Raw genomic sequence first — 26,900 nt, 5'->3', positions numbered from 1 at the left:
TTCTTTCTGATGCAATTGTGAGTGGACTTGTTTTCCTTATTTCTCTTTCTGCTAGTCATTGTTAGTATAGAAGAAAGCCACAGATTTCTGTGTATTAATTTTGTATCCTTCAACTTTTCTGAATTCAGATACTAGTTCTTGTAGTTTTGGAGTGGAGTCTTTACGGTTTTTTATGTACAATATCATGTCATCTGCAAATAGTGACAGTTTGACTTCTTCTTTACCAATCTGGATGCCTTGTATTTCTTTGTTTTGTCTGATTGCCATGGCTAGAACCTCCAGTACTATGTTGAATAACAGTGGAGAGAGTGGGCATCCCTGTCTTGTACCCAATCTTAGGTGAAAAGCTTTCAGCTTCTCGCTGTTAAGTATGATGTTGGCTGTGGGTTTGTCATATACAGCCTTTATTATGTTGAGGTACTTGCCCCCTGTACCCATTTTGTTAAGAGTTTTATCATGAATGGATGTTGAGTTTTGTCAAATGCTTTTTCAGTATCTATGGAGATGATCATGTGGTTTTTGTCCTTCTTTTTGTTGATGTGGTGGGTGATTTTGATGGATTTTTGAATACTGTACCATCCTTGCATCCCTGAGATGAATCCCACTTGATCATGGTGTATGATCTTCTTGATGTGTTTTTTGAATTCAGTTTGCTAATATTTTGTTGACTATTTTTGCATGTATGTTAATCATGGATATTGGTCTGTAATTTTCTTTCTTGGTGGGGTCTTTGCCTGGTTTTGGTATTAGAGTGATGCTGGCTTCATAGAATGAGTTTGGAAGTATTCCCTCCTCTTCTACTTTTTGGAAAACTCTAAGGAGAATGGGTACTATGTCTTCTCTATATGTCTGATAAAATTCAGCGGTGAATCCATCTGGACCAGGATTTTGTTCTTCGGTAGTTTTTTGATTACCGATTCAATTCCGTTGCTAGTAATTGGTCTGCTTAGATTTTCTGTTTCTTCCTTGGTCAGTCTTGGAAGGTTGTATTTTTCTAGGAAGTTCTCCATTTTTTTCTAGGTTTTCCAGCTTGTTAGCATATAGGTTTTCATAGTATTTTTTAATAATTCTTTGAATTTTTGTGGGGTCTGTTGTGATTTTTCCTTTCTCATTTCTGAATCTGTTGATATGTGTAGATTCTATTTTTCTCTTAATAAGTCTGGCTAGGAGTTTATCTATTTTGTTTATTTTCTCAAAGAACCAGCTCTTGGTTTCATCAATTTTTTCTATTGTTTTATTCTTCTTAATTTTATTTATTTCTTCTCAGATCTTTATTATGTCCCTCCTTCTGCTGACTTTGGGTCTTATTTGTTCCTCTTTTTCAATTTCAATAATTGTGACTTTAGACTATTCCTTTGGGATTGTTCTTCCTTCTTCAAATAGGCCTGGACTGCAATATAGTTCCCTCTTAGAACTGCCTTTGCTGTGTCCCACAGAAGTTGGGGCTTTGTGCTGTTGTTGTTGTCATTTGTTTCCACATATTGCTTGTTCTCTGTTTTAATTTGGTCATTCGTCCATTGATTATTTAGGAGCATGTTGTTAAGCCTCCATATGTTTGTGAGCCTTTTTGTTTTCTTTGTATGGTTTATTTCTAGTTTTATACCTTTGTGATCTGAGAATTTGTTTGGTAGAATTTCAGTCTTTTTAAATTTACTGAGGTTCTTTTTGTGGCCTTGTATGTATTTTATTCTGGAAAATGTTCTATGTGCACTAGAGAAGAATGTGTATCCTGCTGCTTTTGGGTGTAGAGTTCTGAAGATGTTTATTAGGGCCATCTGTTCTAGTGTGTTGTTCAGTGCCTCTGTGTCCTTACTTATTTTCTGTCTTGTTGATCTGTCCTTTTGAGTGAGTGGTGTGTTGCAGTATCCTAAAATGAATGCATTGCATTCTATTTCTTCCTTTTGATTCTGTTAGTGTTTGTTTCACATATGTCTGTGCTACTGTGTTGGGTGCATAGATATTTATAATGGCTATATCCTGTTGTTGGACTGAGCCCTTTATTATTATGTAATGTCCTTCTTTATCTCTGGTTATTTTCTTTGTTTTGAAGTCTATTTTGTCTGATATAAGTACTGCAACACCTGTTTTTTTCTCCACATTGTTTGCATGAAATATCTTTTTCCATCTCTTCACTTTTAGTCTGTTTATGTCTTTGGGTTTAAAGTGAGTCTCTTGTAGGCAGCATATAGATGGGTCTTGCTTTTTTTATCTATTCTATTACTCTGTGTCTTTTGATTGGTTCATTCAGTCCATTTACATTTAGGGTGATTATTGATAGATATGTACTTATTGCCATTGCAGGCTTTGGATTCGTGGTTACCAAACGTTCAAGGGTAGCTTCTTTACTATCTAACTGTCTAACTTAACTCTCTTATTAAGCTATTATAAACACAGTCTGATGATTCTTTATTTCTCTCCCTTCTTATTCTTCCTCCTCCATTCTTTATATATTAGGTGTTTTATTCTGTACTCTTTTGTGTTTCATTTGACTGTTTTTGTGGATAGTTGATTTTATTTTTTGCCTTTAGTTAGTATTTGGTTGGTCTGCTTTCTTTGTTGTGATTGTATTTTCTCTAGTGACATCTATTTAGTCTTAGGAGTGCTTCCATCTAGGGCAGTCCCTTTAAAATACTCTGTAGACATCATTTGTGGGAGGCAAATTCCCTCAACTTTTGCTTGTCTGAAAATTGTTTAATCCCTCCATCAAATTTAAATGATAATCATGCTGGATACAGTATTCTTGGTTCAAGGCCCTTCTGTTTCATTGCATTGTATATATCATGCCATTCTCTTCTGGCCTGTAAGGTTGCTGTTGAGAAGTCTGATGATAGCCTGATGAATTTTCCTTTGTAGGTAATCTTTTTTCTTTCTCTGGCTGCCTTTAATACTCTGTCCTTGTCTTTGATCTTTGCCATTTTAATTAATATATGTCTTGGTGTTGTCTTCCTTGGGTCCCTTGTGTTGGGACATCTGTGGGCTTCCACGTTCTGAGAGACTATTTCCTTCCCTCACTTGGGGAAGTTTTCAGCAATTATTTCTTCAAAGACACTTTCTTTCCCTTTTTTTCTCTCTTCTTCTTCTCTTATGCCTATAATGCGAATATTGTTCTGCTTGGATTGGTCACACAGTTCTCTTAATATTCTTTCATTCCTAGAGATCCTTTTATCTCTCTCTGCCTCAGCTTCTCTGTATTTGTGTTCTCTGATTTCTATTCCATTAACAGTCTCTTGCACCTCATCCAGACTGCTATTAAGCCCTTCTATCAATTGTTTCATTTCTATTATCTCCCTCCATACTTCATCCCTTAGCTCTTGCATACTTCTCTGCAGGTCCATCAGCATGGTTATGACTTTTATTTTGAATTATTTTTCAGGAATATTGGTTATATCTATCTCACCAGGCTCTCTCTCTGGGGTTGTCTGAGTGATTTTTGACTGGACCAGATTCTTCTGCCTTTTCATGGCAATAGGATTGTTGCAGGCAGGTGGCATGTGTGTCATCTGGGAGAACAAAGTCCCTTCTTGCTTGTTGGCAGCCTTGCCCTTCTCCACTCCCTGTGCCGGTTACCTGCACACTGGGAGCAGACTCTGGGACAATCTTCTGAGCTGCCATGGGCGGGACTGCCCTCATGCTAGCCTAGAGCCTGCAGGGGGTTGCAGCTGTGCTGGGTGTATTCTCCTGGGAGAATGGCACCCCTTCATGCCTTCCAGACCTTGCTCCAGCTTCTGCTATGTGTGCAGGTTAGCTGTATGCTTGGAGGAGACTCTGTGTGGTTGCTGTGGGCGAGGCCGCTTTCCAGCTGCTCCACAGCGGTGGCAGGTCAGCTGGTTTGCTTGTAGCACTGGCCAGGGGAACGAATGGCTGGTCACTTATTGCTGTGAGGGGCTTTGGGGCTGCTTTAACCCCCAGGGGGTTAGGATGCCTGAAGTTCCTCAAGATTCCCAGCCTGCTGGGCTGAGTGTGCTGGGACAATTTTGTTCAGCTGTTGAACCCTTGTCCCTTTAAGTCTTTTAAAAATTGACTGCTTTTCTTTTGTCCCAGGGGAGCCGGCTGTGGGGACCCACTTGCAGTCTCCGTCTCAGACCCTACCCTTCCATTTCTCTAATATCCAGCACACCATGCAATGTGTGTTTGTGCTCCCAGTGCGGATTACTAGGGCTGGTTATTTAGCAGTCCTGTGCTTTCACTCCCTCCCCACTGTGACTGCTTTCCTCCTGCCAGTGAGCTGGGGTTGGGGGAGTGCTTGGTTCCCACCGGGTCACGGCTTTGTATCTTACCCCCTTCATGAGATGCTGAGTTCTCACAGATGTAGATGTAGCCTGGCTGTTGTACTGTATCCTCTGCCATCTCTTTTAGGAGTAGTTGTATTTGTTGTATTTCCAAAAATATATATGGTTTTGGGAGGAGATTTCTGCTGCCCTACTCACACTGCCATCTTGAGCTGGAACTCTGATTAGTGTTTTTTCCTCCATTATGAGGCTTCAGCATCTTAACGACTTATATCAGGTCTTTATATTTTTTGTCTGTTTTTTGCATGCAGCCCCTTCCACCTCATTCCCTATCATCCTGCATCACTGAGATGTTAGTGAGGAAGAGGTTCCTTTTCCAGAAAGAGAGATGTGCAGGATAAGGTTGCTGACCCTGAAGACTCAAGGGTGATTAGATAGGCAGGGCTTAGGTCACTGCTGGCGGGATTCTCCTGTTCCAATGGAAATCCCAACAAACTTGAATGTGGTACTCAAAACTGCCTAGAAGATGCAGGAGATAAGCCTTTGAGGCCTCCTGAAATATGCCAAGTGGGGGATCCTGAGCAATATCACTGTTGCTCCATTTCTGCTTCACTCATCTGGTCCTCTGAGTACAACCTGTGGTTCTGGACAAAAGCCATTGTAACATTATCAATACTTTTGCTGGCTCAGTTCTCTTCTCCTCATCTTGACAGCTGGAATTCTATCCATGAGCTTATTCCACATTCTGCCTGCTCCATGAAGCCTTTCCTGACTGCTGCCTGCCAGTCTTGTCATGTGTGGTTTGGAGTTTCCATAACATCTGGCAGCAGGAAGAGTAAAAATCACGAAGGACTGGGACCAGGCCAGGCTCCAGTTCTGCACAAATCAATAGTGTCTCAGCATCTATACTATACTCACAATAAGTATATGTTGAAAGACTGAATAAGAGGACTAACTGAATGAATGAGTGAGTTGCCTTGAGCAAGAAATTTTTCCAAGCCTCCATATTTGTTTTTTAATCTGTGGAATATAGGCCATTATAGAGAATTTTTTTCTCTAAAAGAATGGTCCTTGGAAAACCTGAATCAAAATTCCCTGAGTTTAAATTCTGAGTCCTGCCCTCCTATCTGAATCAGTATTACTGGAGGCCCAAGAATCTATGTTTAACATGTATCTTAGGTGATTATTATGCTCAAAAAAGTTGGAACACTACTGTATTAGTGGTTATCTGTTTAATTAAAGTGACACATTAGCAGTTATAAATGCAAAACCTTGGAAATCATAGATAATGGGAAATTCTTTTTGTTGAAGGTAGAGGAAGAGATTTCCTAGTTGGACAAGCATTAGGTAGTGGAAAGAACATAAAATGCTCCAGGAATGTGAGGATTGTCTACAGATAGAAATGTGTTGGGGCAGAGTGATAGCAGCACATGTGAATATCATTGATTATTCACATATCCTCCTCTTTGTAGTCAATACTGATGTATTAAATACCAGTTCCTTAGGCTAAGCCAAGCACTGTATATGGGGTGAACTTTGCTACAACTGTTCCCTGTAAATGTGGCCATTACTATTATTTATAACTGGCAGTATTGATTCCAGGAACAGGAATGAGAAACCCTCAGGAAGTAACTAAGTCCAGTTTCTAAGATGTTGACTTTCTTTATACTTTCTTTGCATTGCAATTTCTTTTTTAACTGGTGTTTATGGATTCTGCTTTCCACAGGGATGACCTCTGAATTTTATAAATGAGATAAATAAGGGAGTTATAAATGAGTTAAATAAGATAAATTTATAAATGAGATAAATAATATTTGCTGTGTAAAATTTTTTGGGTAGATATATTTGCTGTAAATTAGCAGTTCTAAGCAGAGACCATGTTATGTTACAGGTTTTTGGATTAAAAATCTTATAAAGATATAAAATCACCAGCTGTGATGACTTTATTCCTGCTCAACTCAGCACTAAGCTTCAGATGAAATTTCTAGTCATCAAAGAAAGAGCAGGCTTGCTGGGCTTCTGATTAATTGTCAAATATTTACTCTTGTTAGTAAATCTTTCTGACTATGGTACTGAGCCACTGTGTGATGTTAAATATGTTAAAGAGCTTTGGGATATCTTGGTTTCACACTCTGTAAAATGGAGATAAAAATACATTGTACACATCTTTCAGAAGCACCAGGAGGATTAATGAGATAATATTAGCAGACATATTAAAGTCACCTTATTTTTCTCATGTTCAGTGTTCTGATTCATTTCGTAATAGTAAAAAAGTGTGTATTTAAAAAATAAAAGCAACTATGGAGGATTAAGATGATACTGAACTTAATAGTTATTTCCCCAAAAGAAAGAACAGATGACAAGGAGGATTAGTAAGCTTCTATATATAAGTCTTCCCTTTTATTTTAATTTCATGTTTGTCCATGCTTCAGAAAAGAATCTTTCTACACTGCTAGGAATCTTGATCCATATGCCAGGCCGTCTGTTTAAGTTAAAAACCACTGAAATGGACTAAAACCTTACACTGTCAGTAGTAATTTGCTTTCCTGAGTAATGAGGATGATATCGCTAAGCAAGCAATAGGCCTGGAGCCCAGCTCCCGGTTGAGTGTTGTTATCTTATCTCTGAGAAAACTCAGTCCCTGCTGGGGGAAACTCATGAACCAAAATTCATGGACTCAGGGTAAGAGAGGAGCTATCCATCACCACTGGCCCATCTGTCATGCTGTTGCCCCACACTGTGCAGAGATTCTGCCTGCCATGAGTCTCATCAGTGGCTGTATTTCATAAGTTGAGCCTGGTGATCAGACAGGGTCGCCCTGAAATCCCATCTGGAGAGTGAGGCATCACGTGGCTGTCTGTCACTTCTAGATTGATGCCTATGCCAGCATCTGTAGGTTTTAACGATATGGAATGCAGCTTAGAAAAGGCAAGAGAACAATTCTGCAGCTACATAAGAGGATAGAAACTACAGGAATTGCCGGCTGAAGGGAGGAGAGGGGCTGGAGGAAGAAAAAAGAGAGACCAGAAAACATGGGAAAAGAAAAATATATAATCAAAGTGAGAGGAGATACCAGAATTATATGTAAAAGTGAAGGTAAAAGGAAAATGAAAGCAAACACAGATAGAAATAAGCCAGAAAGAGATTCATTTTTACAGTCTCTGAGATGATAGGTTTGGAAGCAAATCCTCCAGAAGGTTCCTGGGTCAGGTGTATACATATTCACAAGCCCAGGAGACTTTCGTTTTCAAAGTGTTTATATGTATTTTCCTCATTCGATCCTTTTAATAAGCTAGGCCAGTATTATGTCTCTCTTACATGTGAGCAAAAGGAGGCAGGTTTATTGTGAAGCAAATAAAACTTAAGCTTCAGGGTGTTTTGCTAAGTTCAGAGTCCTTCCAAGGCTCTGGCAGGGGCCCTAACATGTGAGAGAATGGTCACATATTTCTGTAAACTTTACAGGAGGAACCACAGTCTTGAGATTACTGCTGTCTTTTTCCTTTCTGACTTCACTGCCATGCTTCACTCATGTTGGATGGCCTTAGAGCCCTGGTGGCAACAGGCTGAGGGAAGTTGAATTGAGGCTGCATGTAGATGGAGAGTGATGGAATGTGTTTAGCTGGTTCTAGGTCACTTCCCCTGTGTATGCTCAAGTTACTGCTAGCTGTTCTGGGGTAGGAAGACCTTTCCAGACATGTGCTATGGTGCCCCTCTCCCCGTACTCAATGTCCAATTCTCTTGGCACCTGGCTGTCTAGACAGCAGAGAAGAAAGAAGGCTTGAAATGAAGGGTGTTAGAAGCTAGTTGGGGAAATTTTCCAGTCATCAGATGTGTAAGATTCTAAGCAGACCATGAAAAGACATGGAGGAAACTTAAATGCATACTACTAAGTGAAAGAAGCCAATTTGAAAAGGCTACATAGTGTATAATTATAATTATATGACATTCTGGAAAAGGCAAAAATGGAGACAATAAAAAAATCAGTGATTGCCAGTGGGAGGAGTAAGAGGGGAGGTGATAAGTCAGATTGCACAGAGGATTTTTAGGACAGTAAAAATACTCTGTATTGATGGGTGGATGTGACATAATATTAATGGATCTGATATAACAAATAATGGATATGATATAATAAATCATCATACATTTGCCCGAACCCATAGAGTGTATACCACCAAGACTGAACCCTAAGTAAACTACTGTCTTTGGGTGATTATGATGTGTCAATGTAGATTCATCCTTGGTAAAAAATGTGCCATTGTGGCAGTAATGTTGATAATGGGTGAAGCTATGTATGTGTGGGAGCAGGGGGTATATGGAAAATCTCTGTCCCTTCCTCTCAATTTTATTGTAAACCTAAAACTACTAAAAAAAAGTCCTCCTAAATTTGATCAAACCCAGTAAAAATACAAAAACTGCAAAAATATGTTTGTAAGTAGAGAAGATTCAACTGTTTTTGAAGCCTCAACAAAATGGATTCCTTCCTGTCAGGAATACACTTGATAATGTGGTACATGTAATTAGAGGCACACTATTTTTCTTCCTTTTTGATGGGAATCCCACAAAATAGAATTCATTTTAATTGCTGTCTTTGTAAGCCCAAACCAGTACAACCAGCAAGTACAACTGAGTGTGAAGTGTTTTTCTTTTAATGAGTTCCAACTATAATGAGAGGAAAATAAATTTCAGTTAATCATACTAGAAAATGTGTTTTCTTTCTTTTCCTTTTAGAAAATATTACAAAACAGTCCTCATGTGAAAAGACTATCAAAGAGTATATAGCCAAAAATGTAGGGGAGAAAGCATGATAGCAACAATATTTTATTATTCATGATTTTTGTGATGTTTGTGGTATCTGTCATCTTTTAAAATTATTTTGTTATGGTTTCATTTCTCATAAGTAAGTACTCACTTTCATACTTAATTTGGGGTTAGTAATTTTGCAGTTTTCTTAAACAGGATCTCTAAAACACATATGATCTTTAGTTCCACAAAATCTGGATTTGATCCTGGAGATAAAAGGTCAGATAAATAGTTTTCCTAATTATAGAATTGTTGAATCACTATGTTGCATACCTAAAACTAGTATAATACTGTATATCAACTATTCTGTAAAAAAATAATTTTTCTGAGGTCACATAGTGGTTGGCAAAATAGGCCATGCAGCACAGAGCAGCTGAGTTCTCTTCAGCAGTCTGTCATACCTCACTCTTCCTCTAGCTTGAAGAGAAAAGTGAAAGAGAGTCTTATTTTGGATATGCATTCTAGAACACACACACACATTCCAACTGGTGTCACAACACACAAGAACATCAGAAGGATGTCACCAGAAGGAAATGACATAATGCAGTGATTTTATTCAGTGGTGAGTTTAGTTATAAAAAAGGATATTAAAAAGTAAAACAAAAATTAACTAAATGTATTACTTACTTTCCTTTTATATAGAGATGAATAGGGAGTACAAGTGTGTATTCAGCAAGCTATGGGAAGAACACCAAACTGGAAAACAGGAAACCTTGATTAAAATCCATGTTCCACTTCAAAGGAGCCTGGCAATCAAGGCAGATTTTGTTCATTGTTCTCAGAATCCCTCCCTTTTTCATCCATTTAATGCCAGGCCTTCAGTTACCGCCTTCCAGCTGGACCACATTTCCCAGCCTTCTTGTGGGTTTGCTGGAGCCATCTGACTAAGTTTTGGCCAGTGGGTTACACGTAAAAATGATGTAGAAATTCTGTAAAACATCCTTTCAAGGAGAGGTTGCCTCCTGTTCCTTTTTCTTCTGGGCTGGGGTGCAGATGCAGTGTTAATGAGCCTGCATACACCTGCAGAGGGCAAAACGCAGGAAATAGGTAGAAGGAGCCTGAGGCCTCATGCAATTTTATGTTTCCTCTAGACTGTGACACAGAAGGAAAATTAATAAATAAATGGTTGTTTATGAAGATGTGTTAGCTATTATTAGGATTTATAAATGTATTAAATCAACACTGAATGTCTTAAACTTACACAGTGTTATATGTCAATTATATCTCAACTATTTTAAAAGGTGGGATTTTCTTGAGCCACTGTATTTCTGAAATTTCCTTATATAAATAGCATTTAAAAATAGTTTGTACCTCAACCGACACAGTGAGCTATGAGCAAGTTACCACCTCTCAAAACTTCCATTTCCTTGTATGAAAAATGGGGACATATTACCAGGCCTGGTTATGTGTGTAGTTGTGCTGAGTATTATATTAAATAATGAAAACCAGAAATGAATGTACTTTATAATATTATATTATTATTTATTTTGGGGGTATTACTACTACTAGGGGAAAAAGATGAGATTTTATTTTCACTTTGTAAATAAACTATTTATTTTGAAATAAGCTTAGATGAACAGAAAATTAGCAAAGCAAGTTCAGAATTTCAATATACCCTTAGCCAGTTTCCCCTAATGCTAATTTTACATTCCCATGGCACATTTGTCAAAACTAAAAGACCATTGGTCCATTATTATAAATCCAGACTTTATTTGAATTTCACAAGTTGAGCAAGTCTTGGGCAACAGCCTGCTAGACAATATTTTGGCTTGTTTTGTTTATTTAAGTATAGTTGATATACAATCTTATATTGGTTTCAAGTATACAAAACAGTGGTCCAACAGTTACCCACATAATGACAATATTGTTTTAATATTTCAAGTGAAGGTATCCATCTTAAGTGGTAGTTAGAATTACAAATAAATATTTACTATGTAATTTATTTTCTGGCTATACAAAATCTTGATTATACACAATCCCATCAAACACACAAACACACAAAGCACCTATACTTTAAAAAAAATTCAAATACAGAAAACTATGACTGAGAAGGACCTAATTTTGATTAAGTTCCAGGGTCCATTCTTTTAGGAGCTCTTTCGGCTAAATGATCAAATCCAGCCCTTGGATAATTCTTGGTTTTTATGTTTCTTCTAAGGTCTATCCCTGGAAATCTTGTCTGGGCTCATAAAGGCAATATCTCAGAGGATATCTGGAGTATTTAAACATGATCTTTTTCAACACATCCTTTTCTTTTACTATACCTGGCTTCTCTTTGACCATTAATCTCCTTGTTGACCACTATTTCCCTATATCTCCATTTTCTCCCCCACCTAACTCCCTCTTTGTTCAATCTTGCACCCCAGACTTCACTATGTTCTCCTGAACATGCTTCTTAAATGTATCTCAATCCCATCTCAATTTCTTCCTGATCTCCACTGTCAGGGGCTGACACTACCACTTTTCTAGTCTGACTCCACTGCTGCTTTTCTCCTGGACTAATGCATAATCTCAAAGGGCAGCCAGAGTGATATTTCTGAGACATGATTCTCTTTGTATCAGTTCCACATACTTTAAGTTTTTAGGTAGCCTCATTTTTTTTTCCCCTGAGGGAAAAATAATTCCTGGAACACAGTGGTAATAGATCTAGCCCTGCCAGATCTCCTCTACCTTATTTTCCAGCCTGATCTTTGGCATTTCCTCCCTGTGGTTCTTATTCCCCATATCTCCTATTTCCTGCCCTGTTCTTCCTATCTCTCTCCCCCATTGACCCTGTAGCCATTTCTTTCAGTCCCTAGAAGATGCTCTGCTCTTGCTCTTTCTCCCCTATGACTTCTCTCAAACTCTCCCTAAATCCCTTCTCTCACCCTTTAAGATTCAATGCCCTCCATTCAATCTCCAGGGAAGTCTCCCTGGCCCTCCTCTTCCACTAGTTTAGGTTGGGTGTTTCTTAGTATGCATCTAAAGAACCCTCAACTTCCCCTTTAAGAAGCTATCCTCTTCTGTGATTGTGTGTGGGCTTCTTTGTATTTTGTAAATGAATAAATATCTTAATTATTCCTAAGAAGCATGCATCCTGAATCCCTCATGGGCCACATTACAGAGGAATAGGAGATTCACCTGATTTGCAAAAAGATAGCAAATAAGTGGTGGAAGTGTTTAATACTTTGTATTCTTTCTTAATGCAAAAGTGTTGTTTTGCTAGACAAGTATTATTGATAACTGTTCTATGCTGCACTCTAAAATAGCTACAACCTATGGGGAAATTTCTCCTTGATAGTATGCTCAGAATTTAATTTTCTCTACTCTCCTTTCCAATTCTAAATGAGAGCCAGTGGTAGGAGGAACTGGATAGTGTGCTTGAACATGTTGCGATTCTTATGTACAGTTAAGTGTGCCTGGGATTACTCACAGAACGTCACTGGCTGTACCTGGTAACAATTGACTTTGTTATATGCCTGCATACATAATTATTCTTAAACTGATATTTAAATACAGTTAACTGTAACTGAATGTAACATTCCAACTGAATGTAATAGATTATGGGAAAACACAAGAATGTAAATGTGGGTGAGGTTGCATGCTTCCAGAGGATGGAATATATCATAAAGCAAAAAGTGTAATTGTGGGTTGTAGGTAGCAAATCCAAAATTATTCAGAATCACTGGTCTGTTTCTGCTCTTCTCCTGTATTCAAGCTTCTAACATGTCCAGACATAACATATTCCCCCGCCTTCCATTTTTATAAATGTTGATATGTTTGATCATGATTCTCTTCCCTTTGAAAATACTATGTATTTTTCCTTGCTTATTTCTAGAGGAATAGTTTTTAGTTATAAAAAACAGCTTTAAATTTAATCTTGAAAATTTTGCTTTGGTAGCTAGAAAGTTTAAATGTTGTTCTTTGGAAGCTATTAAATGCAACTCACAAATTTCTGTCATCTATTCACATTGAGAGGTAAAGTGCATTTATATCTATTTATAGGGTTGTCTCTAGAGATCCTGTATTTTATTCCAACTGAATGTAATAGATTATGGGAAAACACAAGAATGTCTCAGTGTTTTCACCATGACTATGATTGACTGCTGTGATATTCCATCCTCCCAATGAATATAAAATCATTGCTAAAATGTCTCATTCATCAGAAATACATAAATAAGGAAGGGAAGTAATTTAATTGTAGCTTATATTTAACCTAGTGGTTACCAGTTTTGGGTGGCAGCCACAAAAAGCCAGGCAAATTCCCATAATGCCAGGCTACAAGGCAGTTTCCGGCAATAACACGCTATTACAGTTTTCTTCTTAGAAAAGTCCCAAAATATTTCATAAAGAGTATTTAAGGTCAAGAAGGAGTATATCTCTTGCTTTTGAGTATGAATTCTATAAACATGCTCTACATGCACTTACTATTTAGTGGATGCCATGGAGTTTCTTTATCTCCCTAATGTCAGGCACTTCCTTATTCTGATGGTCCAGCTCACCAAATCCTGTGGTCACTCATACCCAGTCCTCCACATGCCTGCACTTCCCCTGTCTTAGCCCCACTGCCAGTATTTACTTTCCTTGTCACTTCTTTCTTCTTGATGCCAGAACAGAGTTGAGTTTCATAACTCTGGGAATATGGATGTACTCTTGGTCCAGTACAAAGTGGAAGTCTAAATGTCTCATGGTAGAATTCCACACAAAGGTTGAATAGGTTTTCCACTCTGCTTTGGAACCACATCATCATACAGCAGTGGTTGTGTGGGAAATGTGTTAAACAACTGACTTGGGGCAGGGATGAGCGTTGATTTGGGGAAAACTGAAATTGCCTGGGCTTCCAGTTGTATTCATATATTATTTAGTAACAAAATGAATTGTCATTTTAAGAGATGTATCAGTTTTGAAGTAATCAGAATAGGCTATTATTGTGGGCATGGTACAGCATCCAAGTCACAAGTGAATGACAAGGCTCAGTAAATTGGCTTCTGACAGTGGCCTTCTTCCCATATTTATGAAATATTGTAATTCTAGAATTTCACCAAAGGATAGTTATGTGAATCAAGATAACAGGGAATAATTTTGAATGCAACTTTTCTTTGTCCTGACTTTCCTGACTCTAAAAGCTATGTATATTTAGAAAGCAGATTTAGAAGTAAATGGTGTTTTATTAGCTTATTAATACTTAAAAAAAATTCTTAAAAGAAATGTTGTCTGTTGAAGCTTAATGACTGTGCCCTTTGGGAGGTTAGTGAGAAATAAATGAGTAAGAAAGAAAAGAAGAGCTTGTGTTGGTAAAACCAAATGTGCAGGTGGTTAGAAAGGTCCTGTGACTACAAGAATGGGCATGGATTTCATTAATTAAGATGAAAAATCTTGGAATACAAATCACAGGGAAATAAATCTTTAGAGGAGATAAATAGAGAGCAGCTTGTTAGGTAAGGATTAAGTGATTAAATGACCAAAAATGGCCTACCACATAATCATATGATCATATAGATATTTTTATTGATCAAGGGGGAACAGAGTGGGGTGAATAAGTTAGATATAGGAAGGATTTTTACTCTGCAGCCAAACTCTTCCTATTGATGCTCCACTTTTTCTAAGAGGTACTGCAGATTAAGTTTTCTTTAAATATGAGTTCTCTTAGTATATCCGAGTATATTTTACTATTCCACTTTAACACTCTAAATTTTTCCTTTCTAATAGCAGCTTTGTGGAAAGATACTTTAAGAGTATCAGGGGAATTATGAGTAACAAGAGGATGGGACAAACTGAGAAGAACCAGGACAAACTGCAGGAGCTGAGAGTGCAGAAAGTAATTTGCATCTTAATGTAGGAACATCTGGTCATGGGGAAGAGAAGGTGGTGAAGGGCACCTTGTTGCAGAAAAGAAAGTCAAAGTCAAAAGGTCATGCCAAACTAGTGTTAAAAAAAGAAACAACAGACCCCAAGTAGAGTCCCTTGTGTTAAACCCCATGTCAGCAAACCAAGACTTTATACCTAACCTAAATACAGTTTTGCCTCTGCCAGGAATGTAAACTTCAACCAGTCCATCTGAAATTATCTGGTCAGCACTAGTGGGCAATCTGCCTGATAGACCCCTGCCTTCCCCCAAAGGAAGATGTCCTTGGCTGAAACTATCCACTCTTTACTAGAGTAACTTCCATGTCCTGCCTCCTTCTACCTATAGAAATCTTCCATTTTTACAACTCCTCACAGCTCCTTTCTAATCGCCAAGATGGAATCTTGTCCAATTCACGAATCATTAAATGAAGATGATTAGATCTTTAAATATACTCAGTTGGATTTTGTTTTTCAACACTATTGAGAAGGCAAGGTTCAGAGTCCAGGAAACTAGGTCTAGGTTTAATCAGTTTAATGTCCAAAGAGTCAGGTCCATATCAAGAGACCTACAAAGAGAAAGATCAGGAACATTAACCAGATTTTGTGCGTATCCAGGGGCTTTAGTGACAGAAGGAACTAAGAGAGTGAGATGTGGGTAGCCAAGAACAGGCAATTGTTTGAATGGGTTTCTACTACTTACAATAAAATAAATAAGTCTTATAAATATTACACAGAAATCTGGCTTTAAAGAAGGTAAAATTGGATTTATCCAATAATGTTACAGACAAGTATTGCTGATGATTGGAGGGGAGACAGGAGACAGGAAACTGAACAGATAGTTTTGATAATATCAAACCATATTTTGGACCTCCCTGTCTTAGTCTTCTGTAGATCTTTAGGACTTAGGTCTTGGAGCTTATGTTGTGGCTCAAATAAGGTGTTGACTCACCTTTATAGGATCATTTAAAAGTCTTCTTTAGCGACCCAGGTATAGGGGGTGGTAAGAAACAGATTTGAATAAATTAAAACAGGTTCTAGGTATAGTGAAATTTGTAGAGTTTCAAAGTGGCAGTTGAGATGCTGATTTCAACCTAGAGGAATATATTTTTTTCTTTGGCTTAATAAGCTCACATTTTTAAAAAGCCTTGGACTTGGAGTCCCTTGGAAGAGAGATGCATCCTTCAGTTTGCCATGGTCACATACATTGCTTATATTCTATGTCAATTGTTTTAACAGCCTCCTACATGAAGGCATTTGCATTTGACCCTTTCTCACTATTTGGGAAACAAAGAACCACAGTCCTCTGAGTAATGTAAAGTGTTAATGAGCTCATGTAAAAAACAAAATTTCAAAAGTTCACATAGAAAGTGTTAAATTTTCATTGCTGCCTCAAAACTAGGGGCAGACGGCTGCTACATCCTCTTATTTGTTAATTAGTGTCTCCAGTACCCAATTGCCCTGTCAGTGGGAAGTCTAGAACCTCCTTCATAAAGACCTGCCAAACTGTTTAAGGACTCAGGCTGAGTTGGTCATGTTTGCAAACACCAGAATGTCCAAACACCCTCAGAGTTAATTGACAAAATCCTCTTGGAGCCTACTCACAGGCTTAAGTGCTTGTTTTGCAAACATGATGGCTGAGGCCAGATTGATCAGCTGCACACTCCACCAGCACGTCCTCCTACCGCAGTCCTGCCAGTTCCTTCACAAACCCCAGGTTCTCTTCAGACTGACCCACCTCTCCAGGTACCTGTCTCGAGGTCCCCCCTAGTGGACCTGGTCAACTTGCCTAGTCTCAAGCTATGGGAGCAGGTTTGGACTGTGGATACTTTGTCTCACCAAAGGCTCTGAATTCTTCATGTAAAAACCTCATTTCCTCCCATGTAACAGCTTTGCTACCCACAGTTTCCTTGAACAATAAAACCTTGCTTGAGAAACAAAAGCTTCCTTTACACCATCTGGAGCCCGTCACCCACCCCGTGTGGGCCTATTCCCCCTTAAATTATTTCTCAGCTAAGAAAGACCACTCAAAAGCTTCCTAAAACAGAGATAATCTTGCTTCTAGGTGACTTTCTCTATTTTTAAACCACATCAACCACCCTCTCTGCCCGCCCGCAAAGGCACTCTACTGCATTTCTATTTTTCATATGAAGCTTTGCATTGACTTAAAAAACAAATTCTCAGGTATAATAAAGTTTGTGTGGAAAGATGATGAGATCTAGTATTTGGGCAAAGTCTGTGAAATAGATACTTGAATTACAAAATATGTGAGTGAGGCTGCAATAGCTCAGTTCTTGGAAGGCTCTCTTTTACCAAATATAATAATTGGGTCAATTGCCAGAACTCTGTAGATGTTAAGCTGCTTTCCAACCAGTTTTCATGTATGCTCCCTCCTATTTTATACATAATTTAATTATCTCAAAGAGGTCACATGGAAAACTAATAGGAGTGGACAAATCCAGTACCAAAGTGATGCCATCTGCATGACTTGAGAAAGTAATTTATCACATTTGGTAAAAGGGCAGCCCGGCAGCCCTCTTACTAATTTATATATGTTAGCTAAATGGAAATATCATCTAAATCATATGCCCGTTGCCTTCATGAGACACTGCAAGTCTGAGCTTCCAGGTAAACATTTAATGAAAAGGCTTTAGACCTAGGGCTTCTACTACTAGCCATCTAAATAATTAGGCTTAGAAATGTTTTGGATAAAAATAGAATTTTATGATTTTAGCTGGCTTTTTTCAGCTTTCATGCAAAGCTGACTCAATTATGGCCTAATTTGCATATGCTTCAAAGAGATCCTGTTTAAAAAATTTTTAATTGTTACATTTAAAATAGTAACCGATATCCTTGCTTAAAAATACCTATAAATATTTGTACACTGAGAATTCTTCTCACTCCTTCCTTCACTGGCCCAGTTGGCACCCTCCTGCCAGTAAGGTAACCACATTTTTTCATGAATCCTGAAATTTGTATTGTATATTTTTGGGTAGAAGGGAGAGGGGACAGAATGGTGGGGAGAGGAGGAAGGAGAGGGCAAGAAATAGAAATTAACTTTATTAATATATAAACAAATACAAATGTTATTTTCTGCCCTTTTTACATAAATGGCAGGCAGCATACTATACATGTTCTATATTTTTTTGTTATTAATATATTTTGCAGACAATCATGTAACAGTACATAAACAGCTCATTCTTTCATAGCTATGCAGTATTTTATTGGATTGTTTCCATTTTATGTTATTACAAAAAATGCTTCAGTAACTGTGTACACATATCATTTTACATATGTGTGAGTATTTCTGTAGAATAAAATGTTAGAATTGGAACTGCTAATTTCAAGAGTATATTATGAATTTGTTATTCTTATAGATGTTCAATTATATTACTTTAGGGGTTGTGCCAAATTTTACAGTCCCACCAGAAATTTATGAGAGTGCTGATTTTTCCCCATTTCGGTCAACATCATGTATTTTTGAACTGTTCGCTTTTTATTCATCTGACAGGTGAAAATGACAGGATAGTTTTAATCTGTATTCTTTATATTATGAGGGAGGTAACTAATGTGAGACCCATTTATATTTCTGTTTTAGTGATTTATCTATTTGTACCTTTTATCCATTTTTATTCTTTTTTCATATTTGTTGAAACACTTTATATTTTATGGATAATAGATCTTTTGTACAGTAAATTTCAAGTATCTTTACCAATTTGTCATTTGTCATTTGATTTTGCATATAGGCCTTTTGTTTTTGATTCTCTTGTTTGTTTTGTTTGTCACACAGAAGTTTTAATTATGAGGTTGAATTTATCTGTCTTTTAAGATTTCTGGATGTTGGAGTCATAGTCAGAAAGGTCTTTCCTTTTCTTCTTCCAGCACATTAATGGCTTTTTTTCTTTAATTTCAATTTTTGATTCATTAAAAGTTTTTTTCTGGTATACATTGTGAGGTTTGGGTTTTATTTATTTTATTTTTCCCAGATGGCTACCTAGCTGTCTTTTTCCTGTTGATCTGAATTGCTATCCTTAATCCTTTTAGGTATTTGGTTTATTTTTAGACATTCTATTCTGTGACTTAGTCTGTTTATTCATGGGTCACATAACACTGCTGCTACTGTTAAGGCTTTATAATATTTCAACACTTAGAAACCAACACTTCTGGCTTTGCCTATTTTAAAATGAACTTCAGTGTTATCTTGTCTAGTTAAAAAAATTAATTTCTGTATTAAAGGGATAAAAAAACCTCGAGGTAACTACCATTTTGTATGTTGAGTTTTTTTCTCATCCTAAAACAAAGAATACCTTTCCTTTTCATCAGTTCTTTTGTGTCCTTCAGAGGGTTTTCAACATTTTCTACCTTTAGTTTTTTTTCATTTCTTAAGATAAGTTCTAGGCACTCTATAATTTTTATTGTCACTGTAAATGGGATTCCTTAAAGGCTGTTGATATGTGTAAGGACAAACAAAAGTAAGAGACTTAGTTTTCCCTGTTGCATATAAGCAAAGAGATTTCCCTCCCCTCCTTTCCTTACAGCATTTACTTTTGAAACTTGTAATTGAAAGTATTTTCTCTTCTTTTTGAAAACTGGATAGGCCTTTTGTTAGCTTTTCAACCCAATAGTGCCTTTCTCAAGAACTCAGGAATCTTCTCCTTTCCATGTGAACATCCAAGGAAAATAATGCCCTATCTCTAAGTTTCAGCAGGAGGTAAGAGCCTATCTTTCCTGACCTGCCTCCAAGTTACAAACTACCTCCTCACACAAAGATATGAGAAGTTAGTTTTTCCTTTGTATAAAGTCAGTTAACTAGCACAGATGGGAACCTCACTTGCCATGTAAATCTAGGATGAACTATGTGAAACAAGGTGGTCAAGTCTCCTAAGTTAAGGACTAGTTGTTTATCTTGAGAACATGTATGTAATCGGTTGTATCTGCCAGGCTATGCAGGTGCAAATTAAGATTTTTCTTTTTGCAATATCTTATCAGACTGCCTGTGATGTGCATCAAATTTTGGTTTAATGTTTATTCAATAATAAAATAGTTTTTTTTCTACTAACTTTGAGGAGAGGATTTCTGAAACAGAAGATTTTGTTTTTAATTATACTTCCTCACACTCAGTTGAGAATTGTGCCCCATTCTGCCTCCCTCTTCATATTCAGGCATGCTGACATGGGGCTGCAGCCTCCACTTCGCACTATGCAGGTGACCTTGAAGATGGAAACCGCCCTAGGGTGACTCAGAAGCTGAGGGGAAAGACAGCAGGCATCTTAGTTCCTACCGACTATGGAGCCACTGTGCCAACTCTGAGTTGCCTATCTTGAGAAGAAATTAAATGTCATTTCAGCCACTGTAATGTTGGTTTCTCTGTTAAATAAGGCTGAATCAGTTATTCTGATACACTGCCAGAAAAAAATAACTTCAGATAAAATTTAGCCAAATCAGCTTTATTTAAGCATCCTCTGCCATTTAACGGTTTTTTGTTTGTTTGTTCTTTGTTTTATTTTGTTTTGCTTACACCATGTACTGCAAATAAACTGATTTAGTTACTAAGACATAATTTTGTAGTCAGTTTATTTTTCATCTTTTACCGTAAAGCCATTTGCGCAAATTGAAATGTTCTTTGGGTAATTTTCTGACTTTAAAACATCACTACGATGAACTTTTGATAATGCATGTCTTTATCTGTTTCTGGCAAAAGTATTAAACTTTTGTGAAATTTTGAGCTCCAAACCTCCATTCATGTGAATATCCAATGGGCCTAAAATGTTCTTAAGGTAAATTTTGACCCTCTTACGGGTTCACTTCTATGCAGTAGTAATTAGATCTTCTATGTCCACATGGGCTGGGAAGCCTCTTCAGCTTTTGTTAAAGGATATTAATTCAGTGCTAGCTTTGCTGATGATTGAAACCCATCATACTGTCCCTACAGCAGAATCGGAGAGTATCTCCAGGCATTTGTCAGGAAGTATAACATTAAAATCACAGTGACGCACTGCCAAGCAAAAGCCTGCAGAGAAGAGTACTACTTAAGGAGGATAGTGTGAAGAATATGCAGCTCTTCCTTTCTTCAGATGATCTGAAATCCATCCTTAATTTAAACAGATCATCTCAGGGCTGCTTATCTAGATTCCATTGTTTCTGTCCCTTGTACAGTGGCTTTTATTTAATTAAGTTTTGTTATTATGACTCAACTTACATTTAAGATATTATAAATAATAGCTGTGTGAATTTATAGTAACTGCTGCAAGGCTGTTGGGTTAGTTATTTGTTACATGGCATAGTGTTTCTTTACGAGGTCACATGCAATGACTTTCTCTCGGGTTTTGTTACAAAACTTTGTGCACCCGTTGAATGAATGACTGGGGAATTTTTATTGAGCAATTAGTTAATTTTTACGGATGTTGTGTTTTTTTTAGTGTGGTAATCCATTTACTAAGACCAGTGACATCTTTTTCTGAAACACGGGGCATTGAAATAGATACTCAGCTCAATGTATTTCACACTTTCACTATTTTCCTCCTTTTTCATGATCACTATTACAGTGACTTTTTCCTCCCTGGCTCATCTCTTTGGCGTCATCTTTCTGTGGGTAAGCATAAAGAAGGTTAGTTAGTTCATCCTGTTTTTCTTAGCAGGATAAAGAAAAACAATATTTTTTTTTAGAATGGAGAAGTTCTGTTGAGCTTTTAGAAAAAAGAGCTTCAAAACTGACAGTCTTTGTGAACGATTGTTTAAAGAAAAGTTAGAATTTCTACTTTATTTTTCAGGCTAATAATTTAGTTATTTATTTTTTTAAACCTGGTCAGAATTCTTATTTCAATTAATTAATTAATTAATTCTAGTTGATAAAATTCATCCATGTGGCTCTAAACTCAACAGCAACAAAAGGGTATGTAGTGGAAAGCCTCCCCAACCCATATCCCCGCCCCCAAGCTCCTTTCCTTGGAAATTGCTAATGTTATGCTTCTTCCATACCCATATTTTGTGTGTGTGTGTGTGTGTGTGTGTGTGTGTGTGTAAACAACTATATATAAATTCTTTTTCCTGATTTTTTACAGTAATATACTGATCACACTGTGCTGCCTCCTTCCTTTTGTCAAAAACATATATGTTAGAGCTTTCTCCAGGTAAGGACACAGAGTACTTCCCCATTCTTTGTCTGGTTGCCCAGTATTCCATGGCTGTACTTTACCTAACCAGTTTCTTATTCATGGTCATTTTTCTTGTTTTTAATCCTTTAAAAAAATTGCTAATACAAACAATATTTTATTGGTTTGGGTAAATTTATACAGAACCAATTTGCCTATTTGAGTATATCTGTAAGATAAAGTCCTAGAAGTATAACTTTTGGCTCACATCGTACATATATTTTAAGTTTTGGTGGGCATTGCCAACTTGCTGTCCACTGAACTAGTACTAATTTACATTCCCCCAGCTATTTTTGCATTACTTTTTAAATGAGGCCCTTAAAGCATCAAATTACTTTGTATCATTTGAATACTGTACAGAATTAAGCATACATTGCTTTGCCCTTAAGAACTAGCATTCAAAAGAGATAAATTTTCTTCCAAGTTCATACATATTTTTAACAGACTGTTTTGTAATGTATTTGCCCACATTTCTTTGCCTAGCTTTACAAAAGTCAGGAAGAGTGAATATAACGGAACAGGCAGAAACAGCTAGAAAGGTAGTTAACAAATGATAATCCTCCCTGACCTTAGGGCCCATCAAGCTGTCAGGATGTCTCTTGCCCCTGGACTTTAAGAGGCTTGTGGCTGCCAGTTAATCCATCCCTGACACCACACAGAGATGAGGAGGGTGGGGAAAGATGGGCTGGAAGTCTGGTGTCTCAAAGTGGAAGCTTAAGCACAGCTTTGCTCAAGAAAACTTTCCAAACTACAAATTAATCTTGACTTAAAAAAGAAAAAAATCCCCATGAAGGATTCTGATGTGAAGGAATAAAAAGGCAGTTTACCAACAGCATCCTATGCATTGGCTGGCAAAAGCCTCGAAGAAACGTCCAGTCTCACAGGGGTGGGCCTGGCAATGCAGCTGTCTCCAAATGGCTCTGGACTCGTTTCTGCCCACCTCCTTTTACCTGTGAAATAGGAGGACACACGTCTCTTTCAACCGTGTCTCAGAAAGCTTAAGAGCTTTGCCCTGGGATCCCACAATGTGAATGAGGCCGAGCGGAGCAGGACCTTGAGAAGGTGGTGCTGCCTGACTCCCATACAGGCCTCGAGACTCCGCTCTCACCCATGAGGAGCCAGAACTCTGTCACATCCTCAGGGTCCTGCCTTCAAAAGCTGGCCCCACGCTGTTATTCTGGTTTATTTTCAGATGAATCCTCTTCACTGAATCTGCACTCCAACACAACGGAGTTAGGTGCTCATCTGGAAACATGCTGTATTCTTTGCCACCTCATGTCTCTATGCTTGGCCTGTGCTTGGAATTTTCTATTCTCCCATGAATTGCATGTCAAAATTTTAGCTGCACTGTGCATTCGTTAAATTTCCCTTCACCCTGTCCCAGCAAGCACTATGTAATCTCACCCTTGGCCCCAATGCATGCTGCACTGGCTTGTACTTCTCAGCCAGCATTCTGGGCAGAACTGCTCTTGTCATGAATTTGCCTTTCTCATTCCCCTGCATTAGATGATTATAAGCCCTTTTATGGTCCAAGCCATTAACCTTATACCCGTTGCAGTGCCTGAATCGAGGGACTTAAACATACATGCGCTTGAATGTATTTAGCATATGTGTAAAAGCAATTATGATTGAAGTAAATGAATGAAAGAAAAAGCCAAACTTTTCTCCTATAGGTTGGTATTGTTTCCTGCATTTCTAATAAGCCAGTGATTCTTGATGCCATTAAGATCACCTGGATAGACTGTTAAAAGTCAAGTTGCAGCTGCTCTCCCAGAATTTGATTCAGTAGGTCTGAGACTGTATATTTCTACCAAATTCCCAGGTGAAGCTGATACTATAGGTTCTGGTGCCAGATTTTGAGGCCCACTGTAATAAGTATGGTGATTGATTGTATGAGTATAGTAACAGAATTATTATTGCTCAGTCTCTGTTTACCCATTGTTTACTCTGTGTGCCCAGGAGGATGCCTGATAGACCCCAGAGACAGTTTGCATTGTGCAGTGTGTGAATGGACTGTGACTGATAAGATGACTAACCTTGTGGTGGCATTGTGTGGAAATTATTGCTATAATTCCGTAGCAGCCTCCGAGGGAATCTACCAAAATCTCTGCAGTGGGCCTTACTTCCCAGAGGAAGGACAGTGGCACTTGAAGGTCATTACTCTTTTGACTTCAGGGCTCTCTTGTGATAATGGGATGACATGACCACATAGAAGTCAGGTGCTATGCAGACATGCAACCTGTGTGGTCCTAATGCCTAAATTTCAAAAGAATGGGGTTACAATAACATAATTTTTGGGACCCAGTGAAAAGTGAAAATGAAGGACCCTTTGATAAAAAATGTTGAAGAACTTAAAGACGGCAATAGGGGAGCATAAAGCAAGTGTGGGCCCTTCTGAGTACAGGGCCTTGTGCGCACAGATCACCCGTTCATGAAGTTGGCCCTGGCCTTGGCCAAGCAAGGGCTTCCAGCCATTTCTGGCAGAGAAAGCACATGCTGGGAAAGAGCCTGGGCAGGGCAGGAAGGGCTGCATGATGGAGCAGGAGGCCAGTGTTAAACAGAACTGACTTCCCTGGCCCTTCTTTCTCTCCACATTGTTAGAATGTGGCTCTTTTTTCCCCTTGGAATGCAGAGCAGTGAAGGGCTGCTGTGTCCCTTAGGATAGATGGGCTGTGAAGGGCTGAGGAAGAATGCCAAGGACACCACTCGCCTGCCACCCGCTGGGGCGCAGCAAAGAGCTCTGCGAAGCTCCAGGCCGACCAGGAGCAGAAGTCACCCCAAGGGGCTCATTGGAACTTAGAATTGATGTTGTTCTCCTCCGTTAGTGACTCTTTTTCTCAGGTACTTCCCTTTAATGTTTAAAAAAACTACATATATTATTTTTCTATGGAAATTTTTTTTCTTGGAAAAAATTATATTTATTTAGAAAAATCAAGAAATCCTTGTCTTCCTTAAGTGCCTATTAGATGGCAAGTTCCTTGGGAGCCACGTTCTGTCCCCACTCATCCTGGTGTCCTTGTTCCCAGTGTAGCACTAGGCCCACCAAGTGAGGTACTATTACATTGAAAATCTGAAGGGAATTGGTTTTGGAATTTGCTCTGAAGCTTCAAATTCTCTCCATTGTGTCTAGCACAGTGTTATTGTTCGAGTATTAAAAAAGAAAATAGTTTGCTGCACACATTGGACTATGAACTAAAGTTTTGCTGGCTTTATTAGGGAATTTTCTTGTTATAATAAAAAACCCTTTGCTGGAATATGTCTCTGCAATTTTTGAAATGTCTTTGAGGAGATTTAATGTAACCCAAAGTTGCTGTGCCATCTGGGTAGGCAGTTAACAAGTCTGGGCCTAAATTTCTAATTTAATTGAGTACTCAGTGAATATCCATTTACTGAGTCAAGCTTTGCTAAGCACAGACTTTAAAATACACAAATAGATATAAGTACTAGTTCTTTCCTTCTTATCAATTGGTGCTTATGGACATGTAAAGAAATAATAATGTGGTCGTGATGTGCCAAAATGGTAGCTGTAGGAAGAAGGGCTCTGAACCCAGGGGAGGAGCCCCCTCTCTCAGCCTGGGGAGGCTGAGACAGACGGCACCTGGTGGGTGCGCCTGATGAGTGTCTTCAGGAGTGCATGGCTCCCAACAAAGGGCCTCAAGCTTCTTCTGAGCATGTCAGTCAGAATGGAAGAATTTCAGAAGTTCCTTCCAGAGCTACCATATTAAGATCTTAGGATTTGAGAGATGGTCTGCCAAATATTTGGGAGTGATGTTTCTATTTCCTATATTTTTTCTCAGCGCTTGGCTGTCTCCCATGGCGAGACATGGACTCTTTTGGTGGCATGGTTCTGTTTGTTGTGGTGAGCAGACTGTTCTTTTATATTGTTTTTATGAAGCATAATTTCTGTCCTCACCAATCCCATATACTGGTTTCTCCTTTTCTCTCTACTTTTTTTTTTAACTTTCCTTGGAAAAGCCTTGTTTTACACAATGTTCTGAGCAAAAGCTAATTTTTCTCAGCAAAATTTAAGGTGAACCATCTTTTGAAACTCATATATGTTCAATTATTTTGAATTCTTGAATTTCTAATAGGAGTCCCTTTTCTTCTGATAAAAGTTTTTGCTGATGGTCATTTGTAAATTAATTAGCTTCCTTAACTCTCCTAATTATCTTTCTAGAGGGCAGAAGGGAATCTGTTTTTAAAGGAACCAAGTAACATTATACACTTATATGACTGTGATTTTAGGAAACATTTTAACTTGACCTTTAAAAAATAAGGTATAAAGATTAATCCTTCCAATTCTTTTAGAGTTTGTGAACTTGTTAAAAAGGGAGGCTCCCAAAGATCCAGAGTTCCTGCAATGGGAGGTTTTGGCCTTGAATATATCTTCCATGTTCTCAAAATCGCTACAACAGAAACTTTGAAGCTTTGTGAGCATGAGAAGGGCAGAACCTCAGGTTTTCTATCTACCAAATTAAAACATGATTCCCATCCTATGATACATAATGATGTCACTTCAGTTTTATTCCCTCAGTGTTGTTTTGAATAATGGGGGTGAGGGTAGAGAGGTGGGGAATATCCCACATATGGGTTCTTTTTTTTTGTCTTTACAGCCTGACAGACATGCATGTTTAATAAGGATCTTTTGGTGATTGCTTGTATCATTATTGCAGGAAGCAGGGAAGCCACTGAGTTTTGTGCTTCCCTGTTTGGTACAAAGTTGCATCCCCCAAATTCTGCTCCAGCTTTGGGGGTGGGAGTGGATTGAAAAAACTAAATAAAATAAGGTTTGATGGAGGCCAACATTCAGCCTCCCAGGAAACTACCATTCATCCCCTTGCCTCCAATAGTCTTTACACTATTGGGGTACAGACTGGCTTTTGTCTAATTTAAGGTA

The sequence above is a fragment of the Manis pentadactyla genome, chromosome 1 (assembly GCF_030020395.1).
Source record: "Manis pentadactyla isolate mManPen7 chromosome 1, mManPen7.hap1, whole genome shotgun sequence".
NCBI classification, from domain to species: Eukaryota; Metazoa; Chordata; class Mammalia; order Pholidota; family Manidae; genus Manis; species Manis pentadactyla.
This window is presented reverse-complemented; position numbering follows the sequence as displayed.